We start from the raw sequence: 16,178 nt of genomic DNA on the forward strand, positions 1-16,178 counted from the left end.
GTTGACGAATGGTCCGAGAGCAGACACAGTCGCAAACGCTGAGCGACTGTAGTGGTTTGTGCATGTGATTTTAAAAGTTTTTTATTTGAGAGATGCTCTTCTGGAGACACTGGATATAGAATACAGTTTGTAGACGACTTTTTCATATCCTGTTTTTAACAAAAAATCAAACTGTAGTTCATTCAAACGGAAGAACTGTGGAAACTTAACATTATTTCCTAATAAATGGTGTTTATCAAAATTTTGAAGTATCCTTCTTCTTGTCTTCTTTTAAATATTGCATGTTTTTCTAATCTTGGAACACTTAACATTTCTTTGTCTTCTATTATTTATTCTAGCAGGAATTTTAACAATAATTGTTCTCTTTTACATACTCTCATCGCTGCAACAAAACCACTTGTTCACTAGACAACGGACAACGAAATCAAATCATCTCTTCAGTAAAAACACTCCGTTTGCGATTATCACTTAGCGATCATTGCTCAGCGACGATCGCTCAACGATGATCGCAACAGACGCCCCAGTAAATGTACCTTAGGTGGCATAAATGCATTAGCGGTCAGTTTTTAAACAAGAGAACAGCAGTTTTGAAGATAGTATATTAAAAACGCTTTGATTAAATCGTTTAAAAATAAAAAAATATATTTACCAAATAAGGATATTTATATTATTGATCTAATAAAGTATAAAAACCTTGGTGTGAAATGTCTAAAATGTATATAATATGTAATTAAATCTTATGAAAATAATAATTAATTCATGAAATTTAACTTAACATGTAAACATACTCGACTTAGACGTTAGGTAATTGATTTTATCTATGCAGAAATAATTTTTTTTATTTCAAGGTTCCTTACTATATGAATCAAATACAATGTTGTTTTTTTTTTCGATGTTTGTATGTCGTAAACATTAAAATTGAATAGGGCCATAGCATTTAATTTAAAACTTGTAATAAAACAGAATTTATTTAAGAAAACGCAAAAATTATTTTGACTGCGCAGTAAATATGAAATGAAATACAGAGAAACAAGTTGAAAACTTTCCACTGTTTATATCCTCATTCCTGTACATAGTATGAAAATCGGAGAGATAGTTCAATTTTATTTTCAAAGGAAAGACTTTCAGACTTTAAGCCCTAAAGGTTCAATCTCTTAAAAAGGGTGGCAATTGGCACATAATAGTTAAGGCTGTTTATATTATCTCTAATGGTCTCTCTCTTCAGTCTTGAAGAGAGGGACCACTTCCTGGAAAGAGTGTACTGGTCGTCGTGATATTGTGTTTGGTCCGCTTTGATAGATTTATGTCTCTGGTCATTTCTATTACATCATATGAAAATGACATGACTTATTCGGGAAATCAAAGTTCAGATTTATTTCACAACAGTTTCCAATGTATGTTTTAATGGGAAAATTTAGGTTTCTACTCGTATTAACAGATGGCATATTGAAGGTTGTAGGTTAATTTTGAATTCTGTAAACATGTGTTTTTAGTTAGTAGTAAGTCGTTCATGTATAAATTAACTGGATAAAAATTTGGTTTTTGGTAGCAACGTATTGTTAAATCATTGAAAAAGATTATATCTATCAAGTAAGTGCTATTATTTCTAATTGGGACAACTGCCCAGTTATTAATGTTGTCGCAAATGTCGCAAAACACTGGACACAAGGCATATTATTAGTACATAAAATCATTTTTGTTCTGGTGAAATAAGAAAAAATACGGTGAAAATAAGATGGAGAAATAAAAATCAACTTGGCTCGACCAGTTTTGCTCGTACTAGTAATATTAGTTTTTTTACGAATCAAGGGCACACAAAATTATGTCCATGCTTGAAGAATCGAACCTTATGGAGTCGGCTTCCAGTGCAGATGTTTTCCTAGTACCTCCTGACCTCACTGAATTGACTGATGAAGATAATGGAGATGAAGACTGTGGAGGAACATTCAATAACTTAAACAAAAATATGTTGGATACGAAATCAGAGGCTGTAATTCAACAAGAAGAAGAAAGAAGGCTCGACGAAGATAATATAAATTTATATGAAAAAGAGGCAGATCTTTAAAGTGTGACGCAAGTTCAGGAAAAAGATACGAAAGAGATTGAGATGGAGACAGAAATACAGACACAAAATAAAGAAATTTAAGATATTCAAGAGGCATCTACTAAGATTTGTGCCAAAAGTGTAACTCTCCTACCAAGGAAATGGATTCAGGGAGATGTACCAGATGAAAATTCCCTTTATTTCGATATTGAAAACTCAATGGAACACATACACTCTTTCATTTTATTCACGACCACTTACTCCTTTACAGATCTTTGATTTTTTTTCAATGAAGAGCTTTTAACAAATATTGTAAAGGAGAAAGTTCGTTATGCTCTTCAAAAAGGTACTACTTTAGAATTTGGAGTAAACGAGTTAAAAGCCTTTATAGGGATTTTACTAGTTAGTGAGTACAGTACGAATTCAAGAAGACGCATGTACTAGGAAGAATCTGATGACGTTAAAAATATACTGATTTCAAGTAATATGCATTGTAACCGATTTGAAACCATTATAAGATTCCTCTACCATTTTAAAGATAACCTAAACATAGATCTGTCAGACAAAACATACAAAATTTATCGGTGTCTTGAAAATCTCCGCAAATCATTTTTTGAATACACTGTATAGGAAACCGAATCTAGCGTGGATGAGGCCATGATACCATACTTTGGACGTCATGGTATGAGACAACATATAAAAGGCAAGCCCATACGCTTTGGGTATAAATAGTTTTGTTGGAATAAAAAATCTGGTTACCTCATAGATTTCAATATTTATTAAGGAGCCAAGGGAAAATCCAATGAATACAAAAAAGAATTTAGCTTTGGAGGTGGAATAATATTGCAGTTTGCTTAACTTATTCCTAAAATTCAATGCGATGTCTCATTGCTTATATGCTGATAATTATTTCACCTCTATGAAACTAATTGATTTTTTAACATCGAAGGGAATAGGTTATGTAGGAACCATACGATCTAAGAAAGCAGAAAAGTGTACATTTAGTGAAACATTTAAAAAAATTATACGAAAATTGGTACGACGAGAAAAATTAGGTGCTTTTCTGTAGGTGGAATGACAACAGCGTAGTTACTTTGGCATCGAATTACCAGATACTCCTTAGCCCGAAGCAAAAAAATCAAAGTAACACAACCACATCTTATTCGGGCGAAAATACGGGAGGAACTGATCGGATGGATCAAAATGTTGCCTATTACAGAACAAATATAAGATCCAAGAAATGGTATTGGCCTGTGTTGACGATGTTCGGAACTCCTCCAAGAAGACCTGGTTCATCTCAATGTTCCATAAACAACATTACACACGATGTTCGATTCGTCAACATTGACCATCTTATTTCTACCCAAGAAAAACGAACCCGATGTCTCCTTTGTCACTCAACAACCAATAAAAAATGTATTAAATGTAAGGTTGCCTTACATGCAAAATGTTTTAATAAATTTCATAGTAATACGTAATAATTTTTAAATATTATTTTAATGTCAGTTTATTTAAAACTCTTATAATATGATTTAACAAAACACTCCAAACAACGTATTTAAATTTTTTTTACATCCTAACTGCCGAGTGTTGCGTTTTCGCAGCAGCTAATTATCAAAAAAATTAATTTTGTGATTTTTAGTGCATAAATTTTTCAGAAATTAGAAAAAATAAGCATAAATAGTTCTGGGCATGAGACACTATAAACTTCTCCATTCCGACATAATTCTCATTAAACGATAATTAAAATTCATAGGAACAATAACTTTTTGTAGCATACCGCAATTTTGTATAAAATAAAACATAATTTAAATTTTCTTTTTAGTATAAGTGTTGCTAATCATTCGTTTTTAATTTATTCGGTTATTCTTATATTTCCAGTAATTACGTGTAAGCCTGTTGGAAATAAAGGCTATATTTATTTATTTATGAGAAAAAATCAGATTATTGAAGATTACGATCACCACGTGTTGGTTTAAATATTTTTAAATGTACATTAAAAACAAATGCGCAAATATTTTTTTGTCAAAAGTTTTTTAAATAATTCAAATATTTTTTTTAAATATAACAAATTTTTAAATGGTACCTGGCACGTCAAAGTGCAAATAGGTATGACAATAAATGATTTAAAAGGAGGCATCTAATATTTACTTATGTTTACGGTTAAATGACGAAAACTACTACTTGCTACCAGTTCTCAATAATAAAAAAAAATTAAGGAAAAAATAAACGTTAGCTTGGAACGAGATTAAGTAAAATACTAGTCGACAGCCTTATATATACATATATAATTTTTCCGTCGACCGTCCATTTATGATCAATTTTAACATCCTCAAAATCATTGATTAATGACCCCTATTAATGAATGATTTTCTATTAATGAACGATTTTATTATAGGCAACACAACATACATTGCTTGCATAAATTAATTAAACGCTCTGTGATTGGCAGTGACCTGTGGTGTAGGCAACTAAACATATACCTATTTATATTACCACTAAAAAATTAATTTAAAATGAAGTAGCCGCTGTTAGTACTATCTGTCATTGTATGTCATTATTTACTTTATTGTTTAAAATTCTGTGTATTTGAAAAATCAATGGATGGATATTGACGAAGAGTTTAATTTAACTCTACCAGAATTTAACTTCTTCTATAACAGAATTTACAGAGTTCCAAGAAGACTTAAATGTAAATTTGTCAAAATGCTATACAGCAGATAATAATTTATCAATATCTTCCTTTAATTTCAGTAATTGCACCATTTCGAATATTAATGTTGACTATAATAAAACTACCACTAAGGAAACTTTGAATAAAGTCAATGAAAGCTGAAAAAATTGTTGTTTATCGTTAAGTAAATAAATATTTAAACTAAGATATCTTTATTTCTGAAAAGTACGGTCGACGGAAAAGTTTTGTAACTAACTCGTGAATTAAAATGGCGATTAACAATCTCAAACATTAACGCGCTCGCTTCGCTCACGCGTTAAAATATCTCAATTGTTAATCGCCTTTAATACACTTGTTGGTTAAATAACTATAAATGGCTCCTTCAATAACAAAGCAAATCAATTTTATGTGCGTTTTAAATGTTAATAAAATTAAAATAAAAATAAATATTGCATTGTTTGATTCTAAGAATATTTCAGTCTCTATTGTAAACAAGAAATCAATTAAAGCTTTACAGTTTATTTGGCCTTAAAGTATATTACTCAAAGCCCACACAAATCTATAATACATGCAGTATTTAAAAATTCGCTGTTCCATTTTAGAAAAATAAAACATAATGGGCAGTGTGAATAAAATTGTAGTATGCACTTGAAGTACCTTTTTCGTAGCAAAAGCTAACATTTTTGTGAATAATATTAAGTCGTAGCTTAAACTTATAAGTTTATTCTGTTTGTTTTAAGTATGCTCTGTCTTTTTGTAGTAAAAGCTTATTTAGATGTGAATAAACTACAGCATTTACTGAAATTTTAAAGTAACAACTTTGAATTTTTCAAGCCAAGTAATGTGCAGCTTAAAAATTAGTCTTGTATACAACTTTAATCGAACACGTTTAAAAATGGCTCAATTTATAAACATCAGACGTCGAAAATATTATTCTCAACGAAGTGAGTGTCGGGATGAGGTATGTCATAATTTATATCGTTTTTCGACAATTCATGTGGAGTGGTTAGCAGAAAATTTCCTTGAAGACACTGGAGAAACAAGGGGAGGAGCATTAAATCCCAGACAAAAAATGCAGATATTTCTTCGATTTTTAAGTGATCCTGGATTTCAAATTGGAGTTGGCAAGAATGAAGGTGTTCATCGAACAACAGTGAATAAAACTGTGAAATTTGTTTCGACTAAAATAATTCAAAAATCACATATTTGGTTACGTTTTCCTTTAAATAATATTGCTGAAGCACAACAAGAGTGGACTGCTAAGGATCAGTTTCCTTGTGCATTTGGTGCTGTTGATTGTACACATGTAAGTATTCCGAAACCATCTGAGCATGGTGACGAATACTATAACAGAAAAGGTTACTTTAGCATAAATGGACAGGCAACATGTAATGCAAAAGAAGAATTTACTTCCATAGACGCTCAGTGGCCTGGGTCAGTACACGACAGTAGGATAATAAAGAATTCTGCAATTTATGTCGAAATGAATAATATGCGGCATAATAATATGGTATTATTAGGTGATTCTGGTTATGGAATCAGACGCTGGCTAATGACGCCATACAGTAATCTCGAAACTCGTGAAGAAATTGAGTTTAACACACTTTTCATGAAAGAAAGAGTCATAATCGAAAGGTGCTTTGGCCAACTGAAGAGAAGGTTTCCAATTTTGCAATATATAGTTAGAGTAAAACTAGACAGAGTTGCATCTGTTATTATTAGTTGTGCTGTACTTCATAATATATCAAAGTATTTAAATCATACACTTCCTGTCGATGAAGAAGAAGATGTCATGAATGACGAAGGAGAAGAGTAATACAATTTAGAAAATGACGCTGAAAATGTTATGAGAAGGGGACTCCAACGGAGGATACGGAAGATATCAAAATGTTAATTTACCAACTAAACATTTAATTATATAAATTGTTATAGTTATAAATTCAAAATTATATTCAAAAACTGTTGAAACCAATAAAAATATACAGGGTGTGTACCTTAAAAATATATTATATTTCATAATTTATACCATTGTATATATTTTATCTAAATATAAAGAAGTTGAAATTTCGGGACCTTTGCTTTCGGGACCTTGGGTTTCGAGTAGACTTTGACGTAGCTTTTTAACTGCTCAAGAAGAACCAGTCTTTGTAGATCTGCTGTGCATAATTTTGCAGTCTCATCTGTTTCTTGCCCTTCCAGCTTATTTATTTTTGCTTATGATGGTGTAATATAAGAGGAAGGAGGAAGAGGTCTGACTAAAACGTGCCTTGTCTTCGCTGGTTTTTGCATTTCTACATTTTCCAATGTCTTCAATCACGTTGTCGCCGCTCCAGGAATTTTATGCAATGTTTCGTTTTTCTCATCTTTATCTATAATGTCCAGCAATTTTTTTCCCAATCTTTCAAAATAATTTTTTTATTTCCAGTTGCTTTCATATCTGTTTTCTTTTTTAATTCGTTTTTCATATTTTGAATCATTTTTTCAATTGTTTTACATTATTACTTTTGCCATAAATCGTTTGCTATGATTCCTGCATTTTAATTAAGGAAATTTCCTAATTTTTTCTTATTAATGGCAACTGCGATTTATCAAATAAAACTTTGTGATTATATAAAGCCTCTATGAATTTTGGTTCCAATCGAACCAAAACTTAAACAATTAGATCAGGAAGCAGCGTTGTGGGTTGAGAATATTAAATATACCAAAATCAGCATGGGAAAACACTCCTAGTCTAAGATCAAAAGTAAGAGGAACCAACTATCCTAAAGAAATTAAAAAGTTAGTTAAAGAAAGGTGGCAACAAACCAGAGCTTCTCAAGATAAAACAAATTTGAACAATGCTAGCCAAAAAAAAACCAATGCTAAACAAAAACTTAAAAGAGAGATTCAAATCATAAAAAATAAGTCAATCAGTTCTTACCTAAGAGAGTTTACGGATGACAGCAGCACTAAGTACTCTTAATGGAACGCAACAAAAATGCTAAAAAGACCAATAACCCATTAAACTTGAAGATAGTAGCCGGGCTAGAAGCAGTAAGCAAAAGGCAGAGAGATTTGCCACATATTTAGAAAATACATTGAAACCACATGAAGACCATCTTAATGGACAAATATCTTTAAGAAGAAAGTAGCTGATGAAATAAAAAAAAACATTAATCCGAAGAAAGATATTTAATTGTTTTTCTAGTTGTATATGTTTAACCATCGTTTTATAATTTCCATTTAGCAATTCACACTGTTTTATGTATGTAATAATATTTAATAATTAATATGTTTAAATACCATTTTTTATTTAACTTTCCTAAATGAATAAGTTGTGTAATATCACATATGGCTTGTCAGCGTCAACATTTAAATCGAAGGCCCTGGGCTCAGCAGCCCACACTCCAGATATCTAATTCAATCAAGCGGTACGAACAATATCAGATCAGACAAAATCAAGACCACGCTTACTTATTTCCTACATGCAGTGAGTTACATGGCTCCTTTATACATCTATCGAGAACATGCACTTGTCATTGGGTATAGAAAAATTATTACCAATCCTGCACTTCGCCTTCACGTTGAAATTGCTGGTAGAGACATAAGTAGGCTGCGATCAAGAATCTCCTTACCAAAACTTAAAAACATACTATTAGAAAAGAACTTCAACATAATCCATCAATGAAAAAGAAACTGTGATAAAAATATAACACCTACGAACTGGAATATATCATGTGTCACAAGCAAGCCGAAGGGCTTCTTTGACCAACCAATACGAATCTGTGTTGAACAAGGACCAACTGTGCCAGGTAATCTGATTCACTGTTTAGGTGGAAAAATACTTTCCTCAACTTGCTTCTGCAGTGCTAAAAGACAAGCTATGAAACACCTGGTGGATAACTACTACATTAGATTACTATATTGGAGCAGACAGTGGCAATTCATCCGATTTTTTAGTTATGACGAAATAAGTAATTTAATACATTTTTAACTTATACGATTTTTGTAGAATTTGTTAGTATTGTTACTATTTTTGTTACTCTCTGTATATTTAACTTACTCTTGACTTTAATCTTAGTTTATTGAGCCAATAAAAAAAATATAACTTATTTGTTATCAAAAGTAAAATAAACTCCTTATATTACCTGTGTTCGATGGATTCAAAGATTTTCTAGTTGTCTTTTATCGGGATAGAGAAGAAAGATAAGAATAAAAAAAATATTATATTAAAAAAATTTACGTTTCTTTATTTTATATGAACGAATAAAACAATAATCAAATTCTGTCGTTATCTTGTCAATCAGCATACAAGAAAATAAATCAAATTTTTATAATAATAAGATTTTAAATCTACATACATTTATATTACGTGAAAAACCAATTTTACTTAAAATTTTCTTTACTTGAAACAAAAAAACAACAAAACTTTAAACTTTTGATTAGCCTAACAAAACCTCAGTTCTTAAATTTGAATGCTAATGACCATGATGTCAAACCGATCCTTCACAGATATAAAATTCAATTGTATAAAACACTTACAGCTTATTTTCTTATTGAGTTGTTTGTTGGAACATACCCAGAAAAATCCAGTCTCCTCAACGATGTGATCTCTCTTTTTTGGCACCTAGGCTCCTTCCTAACGTCTCTGCAAACCTGCTGCACTAACCAAAAACACCTGATGCACTTCTCTAAAAACTCAACTACTTATTGATGACACAAGGACCTCCTTTTGTCAACTTGATGCCGTAAAACTACTTTCACAAATCTTCACAAAATGCCAACGGTAGATACAAGGACCTCTTTCAATCTACTTGCTATCTCCTTCCGCAAAACTATTCAATTATTTTCACAATGCCCGTATCCAACTCACGAACCACACCCTATCTTGAGACAAACGACTGTTTCCTTCGATGACCAAATTATAACTAACGTCTCCCGTTTTTATGATCGGCTCACAAATTCCCATTTAAAAACGACCGTCCAATCAAAAGCTCAAATTGTGTTTACCATGATTTTGGAAAAGCCTAATTTCGGTTTCAGAGAAAAACTAAATAGCTTACTTTAAAATTGGTTTTGTCAATACACAATTTATACATATTTCAAAAGATTAGAATATGGTCATTTAATACTCGATTATACAAACAATGAAAAAATTAACTTACAGGTAAAATGTCTTCTAATTCTAAACAAAGGTTTTTTGATAATTTTGTTTGAAACGGAAAAAGGTCGTTTGCCAAACAAATTTCTATTCTTATCTACACTAAATCTTATCTTAAATTACTATATACAATTTGTTTATATTGATATCTTAAAATTTTATTTCGATGGATTTTTTTATTTATTTTTCTTTAGTTGGGAAAGAAGAAACATAACAATATATATATATATATATATATATTGTGACGATTAGGGTTTATAGAAAATAATTTATAAGTTATATACTACATAATATTAGATATTTGGTTGTTTTAAATAAGTTATATACTAGAGAATTTAATAAAAATATATTTATGTGAGGGCATTTTTAATAAATTAGCATATAATAATTGTAAAAAGTTTTATTTAGTAATTTTAATTTTGTAAATAGATTTAAGTGAGCCATGTGCCTAGGCAACCAACTATACATACTCCAAGTGTCAAATTAAGAATCATAATACGAATATAAGTGGGGTTATTATAATAATATATTGTTTGAAATGTGTATTTTATTAAATTAGAGTGTTAGTTACTAATTTAATTATATATTCTGATCTGAAAAGCCTAAATGTCAACAAAATTATTAATAGAAAAGAATGGAATTCTCTGGATCTCCGGAGATGGCCATGTTTGCGAAATGGTTTGTTCCAGAAAATTCAGACAAGTATTTGATAGAACAAATTGGAACATGATATCTTACGAGATGGTTCTAGAAATCCAAAAAACATATAAATACCCGTGATTTGGATTCAAGATGGCAGTTTTTAGCAGTTTTATCATGAAAGTTAGTTAGAAGATAGATACATTTACTTAGTGAAGTCAATTGTTCAGAAGTTTTTAGAAGTTTTTAGTCAGAAGTCAAGCAGTTTATTATGAAAGTTAGTTAGTGAAGTAAATTGTACAAAATTTTCAAGAAGTCAGTCAGAAAAGTTTAGTAAGAAATATGAAAGTTATTTGGAATCAGTGAATCAGGTACAAATAGTCAAATTGTTTAATATAGTGAGTTAAATGAAGATTAAAAATTATGCATATAATTTAATGCACATTTATAATTATACACAAATAATTATTGAAGATTAAAAAAAGTATATTGGAAGAAATTAAATTATATTATGGTTGGAGATTAGTATAAATCAACTTATAATAATTGGATATTGGTATATTGAAAAGAATAAATATAAATGCTGTTTGCTGGTGGTGTATACATGCTGGTGAAGAAAACTATATATTAAATTGGTAGAAGCTGATAATTGGAAAAAGTAATTTCACAAAAAACAAGGATAACTGAAGTACGAAGACATTCAGTGGTGATTAGAATCTATATACTTAGTTGAAAACAGTTCATTTAGGCATTCAGTGAAAGAAAGGTACAAAATTTTGTTAATATAATTTAGTTAGTGTCATAACAATTTCAATTTTGAAGATAGTTTGTTTAAATTTTAGATTGTCTATAGAATTTAATTAGTTTTTATAAGAATATCAGTTTAAAGATAGTTTATTTTAAATTTACATTGACTAGGTTAGATATATATGTGTGTTTCATAATAGTTATAATAAAGATAATTTAAAAAAGTACTTACAAGCTAATTCTTTGAGAACCGCGATAAAAACCCTATATATATATAATATTAAAAATACTCATTGCTCATCATTCAAACAAAAAACACATCATAACAATTTGGCACCCAACGCGGTGGCTCTCTATTTAAAAGAATTAGTTTGGGAAGATAAGTGCTCTCATATAATTAAATTAATTATCAGTAGAAAGAAAAAAGTATAGATTTTAATTTTAATTATATTTGAACAAGTAAAGTCTCAAAATGTCTCAAGGAAAGAAAGGTACAGGAAGCAAAAAGAATGAAGAAGATGTAGAAGTAGAAACACAACCTGTACAAGAGGAGATTTTAGTTCAAGTTCCACAAGATACTGCAGAAATGAATCCAGAAAGAGAGGAAAATGTCAATATGGCAGCTTTGATGTCATTAATGATGCAGATGAACAAGACAATAGAAGAGAATTCAAAAGAAATCAAAGAAGACATAAAAAAATTGGAAGAGAATTCAAAAGAAGTCAAAGAAGACATAAAAAAATTGGAAGAGAATTCAAAAGAAGTCAAAGAAGACATGAAAAAAATAGAACAAAAAATGGAACAGAATTCACAAGAAGTCAAAGAAGACATGAAAAAAATGGAACAGAAATTGGAAGAGAATTATAGAAAATTAGAAAAGAAAATAGAAGATAATAATAATAAAATTGTAAAACAAATGGAAAAACAAATGGATAAAAAACTTGAAGCTGCAGAGAAAAAAGTAGCAAATGAAATAAAAAGTATACGGAATGACTACAAGAAAAGGATAGACAATGAGAGGACAGAAGTAAAGAGGATTATTCAAGATAATAAAATAGATATAGAACAGAAAATAGAGTTACAGAAATGTAACTTAGAAGTAAAAATTAACGAAGACAGGAGAAACACAGAAGAAAAATTAGACGATATACAACAAAATATCCAAATAAATAGTAATCAAATAAGAAATGTGGAACAGAGAATAGATGATATTTCACAAATGAGAGACATAGGGAGACCTTACTTAAATTTAACAAATGAGACTGGGATTAAATTCTCTGGTAATATAAAAAATTTGCATCCTAGAGTATACATAAATAGTTTAAAACATAAATTAAGATTTGTGAATAATATTAATGATATTAAAGATTATATTAGAATGATATTAAATGACAATGCAGCAACTTGGTTTGCTAGTATTGAGAATGATTTAGATAATTTTCAAACATTTGAAAATAAATTGTTAAATTATTATTGGGGTGAATTAGAGCAAGCCAAGTTTAGAGAAATTCTATATTTTGGAAAGTATAATCAAAATTTAAAATCAAATATGGTAGATTATGCATTGAAATTGATAACAGTTGCAAAATATTTAGAACCACCACTTAGAGAGGATGAAACAGTCTTAAATGTATCTAGACATTTTGATGCTGATGTTGTGCAAACCGTAACTGTACAAAATATTCAAACAATAGATAGTTTTATTAATTTTATTCAAAGAATACAAAGAGGCAATATGACAAGTAATAATAACAACAGAAAAAACAACAATACTTTTCAATATAATAAAAATGATAATCAACAATATAGACAATCATATAACAATAATACTAGGTATGGTGATAATTTACAAAATTTTAATAATACTAACACTAATCCAAATAGACAGAACTTTAAAAATAATACTAGTTATAATAGACAACATTTTAATAACAGTACTAATAATAATAGACAAGATTTTAACAATAGAAGAAATACAGAGCGACCTAACTATAACAGACAGGTAAATTGTGTTCGAAGGAATAGAAGCTGCAAAGACAGGGAACGAAATAGTACAAGGCAAGAAAATGTGAGTAGAAGTCATAGTAGGGAAAGACATAGGACATCAGATCCAAGTGGTCAGATACAATCTGACAATTCTAATAATCAAAATTTTGTGCAGTAAACTTTCTGAATTACAAGTTAGGCCATTGCTATTATGAAAAACCTTCTGAATTTATTTCTTTAGATGAAGAGAAAATTATTGAATCTATTAATTTAATTTATATAAATGCTTTGGCCAAAAATAAAATGATTAAAATTATGATAGATACTGGTTCAGAAAGTACTTTAGTCTCGGAGAATTTTATTTTTAATACATTAAAACTATCAGATATAATAAAGATTCCAAAAATTAAAATTATTGGTGCAAATAATAAGAAGTTGGGTGAAATTGATAAACTAGCCAATTTTAAAATTAATATTCTTAATAAAGAAATTAATATGCAAGGATTTATTGTCAAGGATTTATGTGTTGATATATTAATGGGAAATAATGAATTGGAAAAGAAGAAAGTAAAGATAGATTTTGAAGAAAAAATGGTAACTTTGGAAGGGCAAATAATTAAATTTATGCAGAAAGATGAGGTAGAAGAAGGAATAAGAGTTGATAGGATATTATTAAAAGAAAATAATGATGTTTATGAAGAAGAAATGTATTTTGATGATAGGGAAATGTCCCAGAAGAATGTAAAGAATAATTATTGTAGTGAATATTTAAGGAATGGAAATTTTAAGCAGATGGATGCCTACGAGGCGGAGTGCGTAAAATTGGAAGCAAGGAATAATGAGTACATAATGAAGAATAATTTTATTTGTAAAGAAGAAGATATAATGAAAGTTTTAAATTGCCCTGAAGAATATAAATCAATAGTCATTTCCATATTGCAGCAACACAAGGGACTTGTCAATAAAGAAAATAGAATTGCACAAAATTATATCCATAGTATAAAAGTTAAAGAAGAAAAAGATTTTAAAACAAAATCATACCCAATACCATATAAATACAGAGAAGAAGTAAACAAAACAATTAATAATATGTTAGAAGATGGGATCATTGAGAAGGCAGACACACGTTTTATTAAACCCATAGTAGTAGTACGAAAAAGATCAGGTGAAATCAGGTTATGTTTGGATGCAAGGAATATTAACAAGATTACTGAAAAGCAATTTGAAGCACCAATGAGTATAGATGGAATATTAGGAAGAATTACAGGAATGTCATTTTTCACTAAAATTGATTTACAGCATAGCTTTTGGTTAATACCTCTAGAAAGAAAAAGTAGACAGTATACAGGATTTCAGATAGATGGAGTAGTATATCAATTCAAAGTAGTACCATTTGGACTTCAATCATCTTGCAGTGCTCTATGTAGATGTCTTCATGATATTTTGGATCAATATGAACATTTTGTAATTCACTACATTGATGATATATTAATTTTTTCTAAAACGGCTGTAGATCATGAGAAACACCTAAAAATTATAATAAATAGATTAGACAAAGTTGGACTAAAAATAAATCAAGAAAAATGTACATTTTTTCAAAAAGAAGTCATATATCTAGGTTATAAACTTAACACTAAGGGAATCGAAATGGATCCAGAACGGACACAAGTCATTCAGGAATATAAAACACCACACAATTTAAGAACTTTAAGAGGATTCATTGGAATAATTAATTATTATAAAAGGATGATACCAGATCTAAGTATAAAAGAAATTCCATTACTTGAACTACTGAGAAAAGGTGTAAAATGGAGATGGGATCAGAGAAGAGAACTAGCATTCCAAGAGATTAAAAACATTTTTCTGTCAAATTTGAAAATATACTATCCTGACTATACACAGCCATTCATATTAAGAACAGATGCATCAATAGAGAGATTATCAGGGGTATTATTACAAATACATGATGGGGTCGAATACCCAATACAATTCATTTCAAGAATCACAAAGCCACATGAAAAGGGTTACTCAGTTTCAGAATTAGAACTAGCAAGTATAATACACTGTGTCACAAAATTAAGATTTTATTTGTTGGGTAATGAATTTACAATAGAAACAGATCACCAAGCTTTAACGTCTATATTAAATAACAAATATGGAAACAGTAGAATACATCGGTGGAGTCTAATACTTAGTGAATACTGCTTTGAAATCAAATACATTTCTGGAAAATCCAATATAGTGGCAGATGCTTTATCAAGGTTAGAAAATACACCACAAAAAGGGCAGCGAACAATAAAAATTGGATTAAATCAATTAGTAGAAAGTACTGGATTATATTCTAAAGAAGAAATTATAAGAGATCAGATCAATTTGAGTGAAAAACAAAAAGTCCTTAGGAAAGATGGGGTATATTATAAAATAATAAATGGCATAGAAGTATATGTAATAACTAGAACTTTAGCAAAGAAAATATTGAAAAATTTACATAACAATTATATGCATATTGGTTCAAGAAAGCTATGGATGCTGTTTAGGGACAATTATTTTGCAAAGAATGACATAAGTATAGCAAAAGAAATTACTACCCAATGCCCAATATGTCAACTAAACAAAGAATTAAAAAAAAAAAAAACTTACTGATAGATCCATTTCATAGATAGATGGTAGATTTCTTTGTTGTGAATAAATTTGACATCATACTTGTTGAATTTTGTACATATGGAAATTAATTTGTACCCTAAAAATCATAATTTGGGGTTAGACACAAAATTCGATACTATAATTGCTATAAAAATGTCTTTCTAATATAATAAAGTGGAAAAACTTACCAATTTATATTGATGAAAGTTATTTTGAATGGAAATAATTCCTAGATTTTGTCTATAAATAAACAGAACACAATATCCATTATATTTTTAATTAAGGTTATATTTTATTCTCTGATA

General features: G+C 29.4%; 2 protein-coding genes across 3 annotated transcripts in view; one reads left to right on the forward strand and one right to left on the reverse strand.

Moving 5' to 3' along the window:
* LOC140436277 (sulfotransferase 1E1-like) overlaps positions 1–9,952 on the reverse strand; it is a 30,874-nt gene extending 20,922 nt beyond the window's left edge. Inside the window, exon 1 of one of the 2 annotated variants that reach the window (XM_072524984.1) lies at positions 9,863–9,952. The gene's annotated coding sequence lies outside the window, so the exon portion shown is untranslated. Of the gene's footprint in view, positions 1–9,276; positions 9,294–9,862 lie in introns of those variants that run through there. The other variant, XM_072524985.1, reaches the window with a different exon arrangement.
* The window catches only part of LOC140437738 (uncharacterized), a 223,068-nt gene that overhangs the window by 186,123 nt on the left and 20,767 nt on the right, over positions 1–16,178 (forward strand). The gene's annotated exons all lie outside the window — the stretch shown is intronic.

This window comes from Diabrotica undecimpunctata, chromosome 3, assembly GCF_040954645.1.
Source record: "Diabrotica undecimpunctata isolate CICGRU chromosome 3, icDiaUnde3, whole genome shotgun sequence".
Classification (NCBI taxonomy): Eukaryota; Metazoa; Arthropoda; class Insecta; order Coleoptera; family Chrysomelidae; genus Diabrotica; species Diabrotica undecimpunctata.